The following is a 13,494-nucleotide window of genomic DNA, read 5'->3' on the forward strand; positions in this document are numbered from 1 at the left end:
GAACACCAGCCCCATTCTTCGGTGGAAGACAACTCAATGATGAATGCTGATGAAAACCATTAGCTGTGCAAAACCTTATTAAGTTGTTTCAGTAATGAGACAGGGGTTGATTAATAAACCATGTCTCAACAATAAATAACAACAGTAATAAAGGGAAATCTACTGCTTTTGTGTTCCACTGGACATTTGTCACATATCTTAAAGCATCAGAAATATTTAAGTTAGTGTAGAAGTAAAAAGGTAGAAAATGTTTAAAAGAGGTAAAATTACATTTTGGGCATTATCATTTAAAAAAAAATAGGTTCACTCCTAATGCAAATATATGACCTGAATAAGTGTCACATTTATCATACATGCATTTGTTGTCTCCCCTGAATAGTAATGTGACTACTGAGTCTCTGACACAGCTGTTTCACTATGGGAAGTAGTTACTCAAAGGCTGGGGTTATTATTTTCACAGAAAATGCAGGGCTGACCTGCCTAAGAAGTGCCACAGTGAGTGTACATCACAAGCTCAAGCGCCCGGTCTTTACAAGGACAGACCAAAAGCACTGGCAGTCGGCATGGAGGGGACCACAGAGAAACAAGAGTGGGATCCTAAGGGATGAGTCCCAGCTAGGACCATTCTGCGCTCTTTCATCTCCTCTAAGGTGTGGGCTACCCTCTGTGTGGAAGGTCCTTGTGGGTGGGAATGGCATGTCATTCACTGCTGGGACCCAGCACAACCTGGATAAAACTGTCACATGCCAGCCACAGTTCTGAAGCATCCTATCTCTTGTCCTCTGACCCTGTCCTTTTTCTGAGCAGCTTCCCTAAGAACTCTCCTTTGCTACCTCTTCTACTCTCTAGATTTTCCAAATGTTGCTCTCAGCATAAGCTCTTAAATGGGAAGGGCTGTGCTTGTCTTGTTCTCTGTGGTGTGCACAGTGTTCAGCCTGAAGAAAGTTGTAGCATCATTGACAGTTGGTTCTGTGTCTATTTGAATACTTTTCGAGAGGAAATATTTGAGATGGCCCCATTCCATCCATCTTATAACAATTCTAACTGTTAAATCCCTCTTCAGGAAACTCAGATGTATGTTTTATGAGTGGGGTGGGGATGAAGGTAGAATTCTGCTTCCTAGAAGCACATTTTCTCCGTATCATTGTATTTGAGCAAAAATATGCCTCACCACTTTTCTTCTCTTCGGAACCATACAAGGAGAGCCACGAGCCGTGTCCTCCACATTCTGTGAATTGAAGATCAGTAGATCGTCCTCAACTCAACATGGCTCAGATTGAGTATGGCCAGCTCTTCTTTCTCATTGCCCCTCACACTACCTGCTCCTCATCAGCCTCCCCCTTTCCTTTAGTCTGCCCTTTCCCTGCTTGAGGTAGTGAATCCTCAGTCTTTTCAGCTGTAAAATGGGAATATTGCCACTTAACCCAGACTTGAGAATTAAAACCCAGTAACTAGTACTTAACACTCCACAAATTGTGGTTATCACATAAATTCAGTACACAAAAATAGGCAAGCAAAGGGTTTTGATTCCTAGTTTTTAAAAAATGCCTCCCATAGACCGGCCATCAGCTACCATTTTAGACAGAACATGGCTTTTAGAGGAAGGTCTAAAACACTGAGAAAAAGTTTGATTCAATGTTACTCTATCTTAGGGAAAAACAAATATCCGTGGGTACTAAATAACTGATATACTAAATGAGAAAAAGCAATTAGGAAAATCCCCTTCAGAAGATTCTTAGAAGAAACTGGCATAGTTGACTAAAGCCCCGTTTTAATCTCCCCTGACAAAGTGAAGGATCAGGTAAAAGTAGTGATGAGCACGCCTTTAGATTCTGACCACGGCGCGCACTTACCCACAGATCAAAAGGTAAAATTTGCCTGTCAAATAAAAATTAGAGGGATATAAGCCTGCTTGGAAAGCTGTCCCAACAGTGTGGCTGATTCTTTCTTACCTGAGGGACATATAAGCATGCCCCACAGATTCAAGTCATGCAGGAATTAGAACCGTCCTGGGGAACTTACATGATTTTAACCCGTGTGTGTCTTGCATATGCATTTCCTAAACTCTATCTGATTGCATACTCCTTTTTTCACACTTAAATTTTCACACAAGGATGAGAAAAGTAGGGGGAAAAACAAGGATATATCTTATTTATACACAGAGAACCCAAGTTAAAAATATACAGCATCTTTCCAAATTAGAAGGGAAAGTCTTTCCAAGACTTATGTTTTGTTCCAATCCTCAAGCCCTCAGTATGCACTTTTTACAGATGCAAAGGAGTGCACTTAAGGTATAACATAAAATTATTTTGTGTGTTTCACCAACATTGTCAATAACAAGTAAATCCAAAGTCAAAACAGGAATCTCTAAAACTAAAGCCAAGTTTTAGCCAGCAAAGATTTACTTTGTAATCCTTTCTCTGCAGACAAACCCATTGTTGCTAAGGTGGCAAGTTATTGCTGTTGGTCAGAAACATTTTTGCCTTCAGTGTTGTGTTTTCTTGAGAGAGGAAAAGGGAGGGGGAAGCACCGAGCTCCATCAGTAAAGCTCTTGCTTGGTCTTGTAACTTTGGAAGGGGAAGCAAATACTCATTGTCAAATTTACAAGGCATATGTTCACCAAAATGACCTTAGCAAAAAGATAATGCGTTGTGAATACTAAATGAAGAGTTACTCATTCCAACTCCCCCCCTCATTTACATTCTGTACAGAAGAAGTTTCTACTGCTCTTATGAACTGAAGTAAATGAAAGAACAGACGTAGACTCAAAATAAGAACCAGCTTTCATAAATGAAACATGGTGTGTAAAAGAGCTGAGTAACATGTAAACTGCAAAGAGTATATAAATGTTAAGTATTGTACTAATCATTCAAGCTGCCCAAATATGGGCCATTCTGCCTGAAGAGTTCTGTATGTCCCGTCACTAAATTAGCACAAACAGTTCCCCCAAGGGCAGTGTTAGAGGGGATCTCCACCCCAGAGGTTTTGAGGAAATTTCTAAAGGTCCTTCCAGCACGGAAGAGGTGATCATACTGGGGCCTAAATTATTATTCCAGAGCAGTCCACTGTCTTTTCAAACCATGGATGCATGTGTGTAGCTTGTTCTGTTTGTGTTCTAAATTAATACCAGTCATTTTTAATGGGAACTTGAAAGCAGGTATTTTTGCTTCCTTAAACAACTGCAGCCCTGGCTGCTGTGGCTCAGTGGATTGAGCACTGGACTTCAAACCAAAGGGCTGCTGGTTTGATTCCCAGTCAGGGCACATGCCTGGGATATGGGCCAAGTCCCCAGTAGGGAGCACTTGAGAGGCAACCACACATTGATGTTTCTCTCCCTCTTCCTCCCTTTCCATCTGTCAAAATAAATAAAAATCTTTTTAAAAACTGCAAAATTCTTTATTAATGGGAAAAGTTACTGTATTTTTTAAATTATGTTGTATAAAGACAGGTCTAGAAGCTTTGTAATAAGGGAGGCCAGCACATATCCGCTGTATTACATTGAGCAGGATGCCTAACCTCTCCGAGTCTCAGTTTCATTAGCAGCTAAAACAAGGATCGCAATCCTGTCAATCTTTTGTGGGGACCTCATGGTGTAAAAGCCGGACTCCTATGGTTCAGTGGCTGCCCATGAATGGTATCTACTGTTACTGCTGCTGTTCTTACAAATAGAGAACAAAATAAAGTACACTTCTCATGTGCACTTGTTTTTATATTAAGGAAACACTAAAAACCTTGAAAAGAATAATTAAAATCTTGGATTTTTTCATAAGATTATTTTTCTTCAGAAGCATGATTCATTTAAATGTTTTCCTTGGAAATGGAGGACGTGATACAGGAGGATCAAATGACTTCTGCAGCTAGAATGGTAAACGATGAGTTTCAGTTTTGACACAAACCCTTTGAGCCATGCTCCTGGGGAAATGATACATGCTCTGAGCATCCTCACAGGAACATCCTGTAGTAGAGAGGTCTGTTAGGAATGATCCTTCTTAGAGCTCTTACAACTTTTATGTTCCTGAAAATAAGGATTTGTCATAAAGGATCTCAAGTCAAGATTGAAAATTTAGGGAATAATTCACGGCAACACATTAACAATCTCTTAGCATAATTCTAACCTATCAGAAGCACAAGCGGAAATGACCACCCAGAATATACTTATGTTAAATGCTGAGCTTTCCCTGAGGAGGAAAACAAAGAGTTGCAAACTTTCCCCGTCACACACACCCACACGCACACAAGCATGTGCCCACCCCAATGGTATTAATCGGAGTGCTTCACAACTCCCTGGAACAATGTACACATGTTGACCATATCAGCACTGCCTGGAAATGAATAGTTGGATGTGTGACATTGTGAGCTCTCTACCAACGGAAGTACTCAGCAGAAAGTGGAGCTTCAGATGTTGAAATAATGTTTTCCTGAAGCAAAAGAATAAACTGACATATTTCTTCAGATCTCAGTTTAAAAATGTTCCATTGGTTGTATTTAGATTTTTTGAAAGTCAATCTGTGAATGACTATTATTCAGTAACTTTGGTAAACAAGCAGACTACCTGCACTTTTAAAAACATCTTTTTACCCCCTTTGAATTCCAACTCTTCAAAACACTCACTATTTTTGACTCAGACCAGGAGCTGAAAAAACCAGTCATGTGGCTCCCCTAGATACTCAGAATACTGTAAGCAGTTAAATTAAACCTAACACCTACCTCTCTTAAGTGAAACTTGTAAATCAGCTGACACACTTGCTGCCAGTGGGCCATGGAAGGTGAAAGGAAGTGTTGGGAAACACTAAACTTAAGAGAAAGGCTTTCTTCACTTTCATTGAACTAGGAGAGAATGACAGGTGTTCTAGTCCCACCCTTCAAGTCACTGATGAGGAAGTCAAGTTGCACCTGACTACCCAGCCTGTTAAAGGCGAGCTTAAAGTAAACCTGATACCCAACCCCTAGTTCTGTTTTCACTCATACACGCACACACCTCGATTTCACTTGAAATTCTCCTTCTTGTTTGATAAAGAGTGAAACCACTAAAAAATTGTTGTGAAAAACTGGTTTCATAGTTGACTGATTCAATTCCAGGGGAGAGAGAGGCAAGGATGCCTCAAAGGCACCTTGATTACCGGAACAACGCCCAGTCAGGCATGTTCGGGGGGCCGTGAGAGTGCAGGAGATTCCTGAGTGAGAAAGTAAAGGAAAACAGTTCTATGATGAGGCCATGATTTAACTGTGGGGAAAACCCTCTATTGATGGAGTGGGAGGAGGATGAATAATAGTAATTGCCACTTTGGACTTCTTCCCCAGAGTGCTTCAGACTGGTTTTTCAAGTATCCAGGAAGAGCCCAGACAAGCTACAACAGCCCATGGTACGTTCACTCACATCCCATACCTGTGCCTGACACCCTCTCACCCCAGATGAGCTCCTGGCTCCTGGCTCCACTTAGAGAGCACAGACCAGGGCAGGGCGTTAGTAGAAGAGGAAGAAGTGATGGCTGCTTTAGAAGACAGAAGGATGACAGGACTAGAGCTCTGATGTGTCTCAACCTGCGCGTGTCCACATTTCAGAGGGAGCTGCCTGCCTGGGTGGCGGTTGAGAGGGAACTGTGCTCACTTGAGACCTCCGAGTTAGTGCTGATCCTGGCTTTCTTTGTCCCTTTATCATTGAAAAGTGCTGCCCATTTCTGGAGCTGCCACATCAGCGTCCACTCTCACCAATCAGCAAAACCTTGCATTCACATATTACCAGGGTTCTCAGTCAAAACCAGTGGCTTCTGTTTCCTTTCCTTTCTTTGTTTTGCTATCTGTCCCCAGCTACTTGGGCATGGTCAACACTTTGGAGAATTTTGAAGTTTAAATTAAGACTGAAAGGATGAGTAGAATGCCCCACATTATTCCAGGAGGTGAAAATAACATAAATGACGCTTTTTATGGATGCCAACTGTTCATACATCACCTTCACAATTCTTTCATGTTGCATACTTAATATTTTATTTATATTGACTTTTTTAAAGTTTAATATTTACTTTAGTCTCAGTCTAAGAAATAAAAAATCTGTTGAATCATGAATTTGAAGCACATGTGTATCTTTCTAGTTGACATTAAATTTAAATATATAAGTAAACATTTTTGATGTTTACTCCTATAGCACCAAAAATTATCATCTGGAAGTATAGACTTGGGAAACACTGAATAATCAAGTTAAAGAATGCTGTGAAATATACCTGACGGACTTGCCAGAAAAAAGTAATTTTAAATAATGTTAGGTGGAAAGGCTTGGGGCAAAGTATGCAGAACTTTGATATGGGAGGGGGAAAGGAGGGAGTGATAAAAGGTAGGGAATGAAATTAAAGCAATGCTTAAAAAAATCATCTGCCTCATTATGGTTTTAATTTGCATCTCTCTGATGGCTAGTGATGCTGAGCATCTTTTCATATGTCTCTGGGCCCTCTGTATGTCTTCCTTGGAGAAGTGTCTGTTCAAGTCCTTTGCCCATTTTTTTATTGGGTTGTTTGTCTTCCTGGAGTGCAGTCGTGTGAGTTCTTTATATATTTTGGAGATCAGGCCCTGGAGCTTATACCCTTTGCAACAGCATGGATGGTACTGGAGAGCATTATGTTAAGTGAATAAACCAGACAGTGAGGGACAAATACCTACGATCTCACCTTTAACTGGAGCATAATCAATAGAAGAAAAAAGCAAACAAAATATAACCAGAGACATTGAAGTTAAGAACAATCTAACAATAGCCAGGGGGGAGTGGGGAGGGGACAGTGGGAAGAGGGGATCACAGGAACTACTATAAAGGACACATGGACGAAGTCAAGGGGGAGGGTGGAGGTGGGTTCAGCCAGGGTGGGGTGGAGGGATGGGGAGAAAAGGCATACAACTGTAATTGAATAACAATAAAGATTTTTTAAAAAATCATCTGCTAGGTACAAATGGGAAACACTGGAGGTGAGAAGATCTAGATTCGATCAGGCCAGAAGTCTGTTAGAAATCATGGCCGTGCTAGAGTGAGAGCCGGGAATACACTGATGGACTCAAGAAAGTGGGAAAGGATGAAGAGCTCCATTATGGTAGAAAAGCAATAAAGGACCTGCAGACAGCAGAGAAGAAAACTGAAGGAGACAACATCAAAATGGCTGCATTTTTTTAACCTTTATTTTCATTGTTGACATTATTACAGACGTCCTCATTCTCCTTCCCCTTGTCTATCTCCACCCAGCCCCGCCCCCGCCACCACACGTTTGGTTGTGTGTGTCTACGGGCTAAACATGTATGTTCTTTGGCTAATCCCTTCCTCTTCTTTCATCCAGTCCCCCTCCACCCTCATATCACAGCTGTCAGTTTGTTCCATGTGTCCATTGCTTCGATTCTATTTTGTTCTCCAGTTTATTTTGTTTATTAGATTCCACATGTATGTGAGATCATACAGTATTTGTCTTTCTTTGGTTTAATTCACTTAGCGTAATAATCTCCATTTTTCACAGGAGTGACTGCTAATGAGGTTGGCAGATGACGTGCGAGGGGGATTAGACTTCCAAATGAAATGTCCAGTAAGCATTTAGTCATATGGCTCAAGGGCTGAATGAGGGGACGAGACTACAGTGATTTGAGAGTCAGCAGCAGAGATGTGACAGATAAATTTAACGAATGGACATTCACCCCAAGATACAAAGTAAGAAGAGCAAAGTACAGTTCTGTTCAGGAATCCAGGCTGAAGGAGTGGAGGAGAGGTCATTAATCAACAACAAAACGTCTGCTCTGGGCAGGTTCCTCCGCCTTGGCAGGAAGGCCAGGGACAACGGTGTGGTGACTGCTGGGGAGAGGAGGGTGTGAGCAAATGGTAATGGGAAAAATACAATAAAGATTAAATAGAAAGTGAACAGGCAAAAAAAAATTACCGAGATCTGATCCCACTCCCAGACCAATTAAATATGCCTCTCTGGGACCATAACATAAATATTATTATCAAATTAAGATTCTGAAAAGTATGGAAAATTTGAGACATATAATAAATTTTAAACCAGGCCTCTTAATCCTGTGCTTCAAGAAGCAACCCAGTTTTCTAGAGCATTGTCTCCACAGAGATAATAAATGAAATAAAATACATGAATATATTATAGTAATATTATCTATGCAGGATTTTTGGTATTTTTTTCTGAAATCTCCATTTTTCCCCATCCTTTTATTTTTTCATTTTATTCAGAATTGTGGTTGTTTCATTTGTGAGGGGTTTTCAGGGCATTTATTCTGTACAATCATTTCTAATAGGAAAATGCTTTTATCTATGTGCACATTGCCCAGTTTTCTTTTTCTCAACTGTCAATGCTTCTAAAATTATAGCGCCTAGCATGAGATTTCTTCTTTTATCCTGTATATATTTTAAAATGTTTTCTTTACATTTATTTGGATGTTGTCCATAACTAATGCTTTCAGACATGTTCTTAGGGAATCTTAGGGTGGGACAGAAGTAGATTTACATATGCTTGTATGGAAAAATAACACATTGATTAATAATAATATAACAATTAACTCTGTTTTGCATACTCATAACTGTAAACCCACTTTTGTTCCACGTGTTTTTATTCATTATTTGCAAAGTTTTAAAAATCAAACATAAAAAACAAAAAAAATTAAACAATTTCAGATTTTTTTAAGTTTTTTTGATTAGTTCACATTGGATAGGAAAGAAATAAACTTCAATAAATCAACAAACAACAAGTGCTGGTGAGGATGTGGAGAAAGGGGAACCCTTGTGCACTGTTGGTGGGAATACAGACTGGTGCAACCAGTGCAGAAAGCAGTGTGGAGATATCTCAAAAAATTAAAAGTGGATCTGCTTTATTCCGACTTCTGGGAATTTATCCAAAGAAACCCAAAACACTAATTTGAAAGAATATATGCACCCCTATGTTCATTGCAGGGTTATTTACAGTAGCCAAGATATGGAATCAGCCCAAGTATCCATCAGTAGATGAGTGGGTAAAACAGCCATGGTATACTTACACAACAGAATACTACTTGGCCATGAAAAAGAAGAAAATTTACACCTTGTGACAGCATGGATGGACCTGGAGAACATTATGCTAAGTGAAATAAGCCAGTCAAAGAAATATAAGTACCCTATAATTTCACTTGTATGTGGAATCTATCAAACAAAATGAACTACTGTAACAAGCAAAATAGAGACAGACACTCATAGATAGGAAGCAGAATGACAGCTATTGGTGGGGGCAGCTGGGGGATGGAGGGATTGAGCAAAAAAGCAAAAAGAGAAAGAACTCATGGACATAGACAACAGTGGGCTGATAGCAAGGGGAAAGGGGTGAGTGGAGGTAGAAGAGGGTATGGAGGGATAAATGGGGATGGAATAAATTAAATTAAATTTCTTTAGAAAGATTAAAAATAAAAAATAAACTTCTAAGAGAAGATGCCCATCCCAAACTGAGCTCTGCCCACCAAGGCAAATAATTGCCTTTATTCCTCTAATTGTCCTTAGTAACGATACCTGATATTCATCTGAAATATTTTCTCTGATGTGAATTTGACTAGGTAGAGGCAATTCATTCTAAATATTATATGTGCAGCTAAAGCTGTGATATTGGAAAATTAATGCCATCATTTACTTGTAGCCTTTTAAAACAACTTATTCTGATAGATAAAAACATTTTTTTCTAAAACTCAGTAAGTCACTTTTAAGATTCAACTTTTTTTTATATTGTAGCTAGACAACAATAATAACATCTCATATTTACATTAAAGTTTACTATGTGGTAAAATGAGGAAATTGAGTTTAAGAAAAGTTAAATAACCTAAGATTATATAACTTGTTCAAAAAAAAAAAGGAATAAGTAGCTCATTATTAAGTTCTAAATGAAATGGGAGATAATTCACTAATAAATCATCACATAGAAAAGTGTAAATCTTGGAATAGCAAAATATTTTCCTTGGAGATCAAGATTTTTATATCATAAATTTGTTTTCTTCTTCACACCTTTTCACATATACCCTATGTTCATAACCTCTAACCTCTCACCTGTTAGTATCTACAGAACAAATGGTGTGCACCTTCTTCCACATAAGAGCCCTTCAAATATCTGAGAACAATGACTAGGCCCACTGGTTAAGCTCTTTTTTTGCAGGCCATAACAGCCCCATTCATTGACCTGTTCTTCATAGAATCCCGTGCCTTCTGGTTACTCTCCCCTGAACTGCAAAGAATTCCTACATCTTTTTCTGTTTTTAAAGATTTTATTTATTTTTAGAGAAAGGGAGAGAAAAGGAGAAAGAGGGAGAGAAACATCAATATGTAGTTGCCTCTCACATTCCACCTACTGGGGAACTGGCCTGCAACCCAGGCATGTGCCCTGACTGGGAATTGAACCGGCAACCCTTTGCTTCACAGGCCAGCACTCAATCCACAGAACCACACCAGCCAAGGCTATATCTTCTGAACTCAGCTCTGCAGAAGTAAATGTAATATTTCAAGTTAAATTCAATCAAAACTGAGGGGGAGAGAAATAGTGCCTGCTTCTTTTTTTTATACTATCTTTACTAATGCTGTTTTGCTATTGGGATTTTTCATATCTAAATCCCATTCCGAAGTCATTGTTGATGCTCTCTGTGAATAACCTCACAGAAGTCTTTCTCATAGGCCAAGCCACATGGCCCACTCTGATGCTTATACATTGCTTGTTTCTTTTACAGGGGTTAGCAAACACGAGAGCCTTTTTTAACTCATTGTCAGAGTTGCCTAGACATGGCAAGAGAAAAACACATGGAACCAAGCTCTACACAAAATTCCCTGGAGAAGAAATAATACAGTTGTCCAACACTTAAGCCTCAGTGTTCATCCTATATCAATATATCAGAACGTTTCTATGATTGCTTTAACACTTTCTAATGATTCTTCTGTCTCCATAGAGGATTTCTAAAGTCATCATAGGGTCCCCTCCCAAAATTTATGGAACCAAATTATATTCTCTAGAAATGTGTCCTTTGATGGGTGCAAGGAGGGTTAACTGGTATTTTTATCTTTTTCGTCGAGAGGCAGAATTCACACTGCATTTTACACGTAGACAGGAATTTGGCAGGATGAATAAAAAAATGGACATTTCTCCCAACAAGGGCCAAGCTGCATGATCTCAAACAGCAGTGCAAACTGAATGAGTGGGTAGAACAAAGCCTGTGAGATTATGATGGAGCAGGGTTGCTACGTGGAGAGAGTGAGCATGACCCAAGTTATAAAAGAGACCAAAAGTGAAGATGAAGAAGAACGGCAAGTAGCAAATTGAGGTGAGAAAAAAAAATAATAGTTGTCCAAATGATAAAGCTACAAAGTCAAGAGTTAGGAAAGGATTGGTAGTAGGAAGAATAGAGGATGATTTACAAAAGAGGTGGAACAATTCACAGAAAATTGCTAAAGTAGAATAGAACAATCAAGGGTACAGTAAGGAAGAGCTCCTGTTTCCTAGGAGAATTTTCCTCATGTTTAATATTTGTTTAATAAGAAATTAAGAAATGCTTTACTTTCAGGAATCCTGGGCTAATAAGCCAAACAGGTCATCTATCAAGAAAAAAGCACCATTTCTCAACCTTGGCAGCATGTTAGAATCATCCAGAGAACTTTTAAAAAATGTTTAAATTTTTCTATTGGTTTCTCTTATAGTTGATTTTTTTAACTTTGTAAGTGAAAATTTAAAAATGATCTAGCAATGTTTTTTTCAGTTTAAAGCTTAACTCAACAGGGAGTTATTACTAGACCTGTGGAAAATTACCTTTCTAGTTTTGTTGAACTTTGCTGGAGTGTTTGAACTTTAAGACATCTTGCTTCCTGTACAACTTCCTTATAATTTTCATTTTGAATTTTTATGATGTCATGGGAAAATGCTTCTTCAGTGTGTCTCAGCTAAATCAACACTTTGATTCCCTATTCAAATGATGTCCCCATTGAGAAAGACACACTGATTTTAAGATCTCCATGACTAAACAGTCTCCAGTTTCCTACTACTATCAATAGATTGTGGAAGAAAGAAAACTACTGATTAAAACACTGAAGTGAAATCTCTGGTTTCTGGGAAAAGCATGATTTTCAGAGAAAAATAAGATGCTTTACGTAAAAATATTCCCACTAAAAATATAATTTTTCAGGAAAATTATACCTTTGTTGCCATGCAGTTGATGATATAGAATTTATATTAAGTTTTTCTAAACCATTTACATTTAAATAAAGATTTTCTATTTGAGATTCTAAGATACAAATAAAGTTTCATTTAGAATATTGCCACTTTTAAAGGGGACAGAAACAACCAGATATTTTATTTCTTATATCAAAAATATATTTTTTAAATTTCTCCCTTTTATACTTGTGAAACATTCCATCCATGTTCAAAATGAAGGCATTTCTAATTAGCTAATGCTAAATATTAACCTACAGGTTAAAAAAGGATGTTTCAACCTTGTAGTATGGTAAAAGGGGAACTGTTACAGAATTGTGACACCAAAAGAGCAGAACCTTTCAGCCTAATGAGTAAGTGTGAAACACATCATTGTTTTCTGAATCACTAAGTTTTGCCATCAACGTTGTCCACCCTTCGCTCACACTATATAAGTTGGTAGCTTGTATATTCCCACAGACCTTTCAAAAAGGAGCAGGTTTGATTAACCTAGTTCAGTTGAGTATCTTCTTTTACCCATGGAGGATGAGCTCCCTCTTCTCAAAGGAACTCTATCAGGACATCTCTCAGCTTTTGTTCATGCTTCCTCTATTTGATCTGATTATTTATTCCCTACTTCTCTAAACCTAACAGTCCTTCCTTCAAGTATCATATTTTCCATGAGACTTCCCAACCATCAAGCTGACTTTTCTTCCAGGGTACCCACTCTGCATATGCTACCTGCCAGCTAGTCAAAAACCCTCCAACTACCAAGAATCCCCAGCTTGACATTGTCTGCTCCTGACATCCAACCTTTGATATCACCATGGCTCTACGATCTAGAATTACCCCAAGCCGATGATCATCCTTCTGATACGTTGTCACAAAGTCAGTAGAAGCTTCACGTGACGTCGCAATGCCTACCTCCGTCATTCACCCCACTTCCTCTCAGCATGTAGGCACTGTGTCGCCTCACAGCCTCACAAGAAGAAGGGTAAGGACAGTATAATCAGACATTTTAAGAGAAAAAGACCACATTCACAGAACGTTTTTATATTACACTATATTGTTATAATTGTCCTACTGTATTATTATTGTTAATCTCATACTATGCCTCATTTATAAATTAAACTTAATCACAGATATATATGTATAGGATAAAAGCTGTGCATATAGAGTTTGGTATTATCCATGATTTCAGGCACTTAATGGAGTCTCAGAATGTATCCCCCCACGGATAAGGGGAAACTACTATATGTGGTCCTTGGAGCTTCTAACATTAAATACATTTTATTGTTTGGTCCTCAACTTCTCGAAAACACCCCCAAGAAATCATCTT

At 38.7% G+C, this 13,494-nt stretch overlaps 1 long non-coding RNA gene across 18 annotated transcripts in view; it reads left to right on the top strand.

Moving 5' to 3' along the window:
- The window catches only part of LOC123478123 (uncharacterized), a 70,071-nt gene that overhangs the window by 30,118 nt on the left and 26,459 nt on the right, over positions 1-13,494 (top strand). For 4 of the 18 annotated variants that reach the window (XR_008426671.1, XR_008426664.1, XR_008426674.1 and 1 more), the window contains 3 exons: positions 461-650; positions 5,302-5,363; positions 12,874-13,149. The exons of 1 other annotated variant lie outside the window; for it this stretch is intronic. This is a non-coding gene — a long non-coding RNA (uncharacterized lncRNA). 13 more of the 18 variants (XR_008426670.1, XR_008426677.1, XR_006653257.2 and 10 more) reach the window with 10 other exon arrangements.

Source organism: Desmodus rotundus, chromosome 4 (assembly GCF_022682495.2).
Source record: "Desmodus rotundus isolate HL8 chromosome 4, HLdesRot8A.1, whole genome shotgun sequence".
Taxonomy (NCBI): Eukaryota; Metazoa; Chordata; class Mammalia; order Chiroptera; family Phyllostomidae; genus Desmodus; species Desmodus rotundus.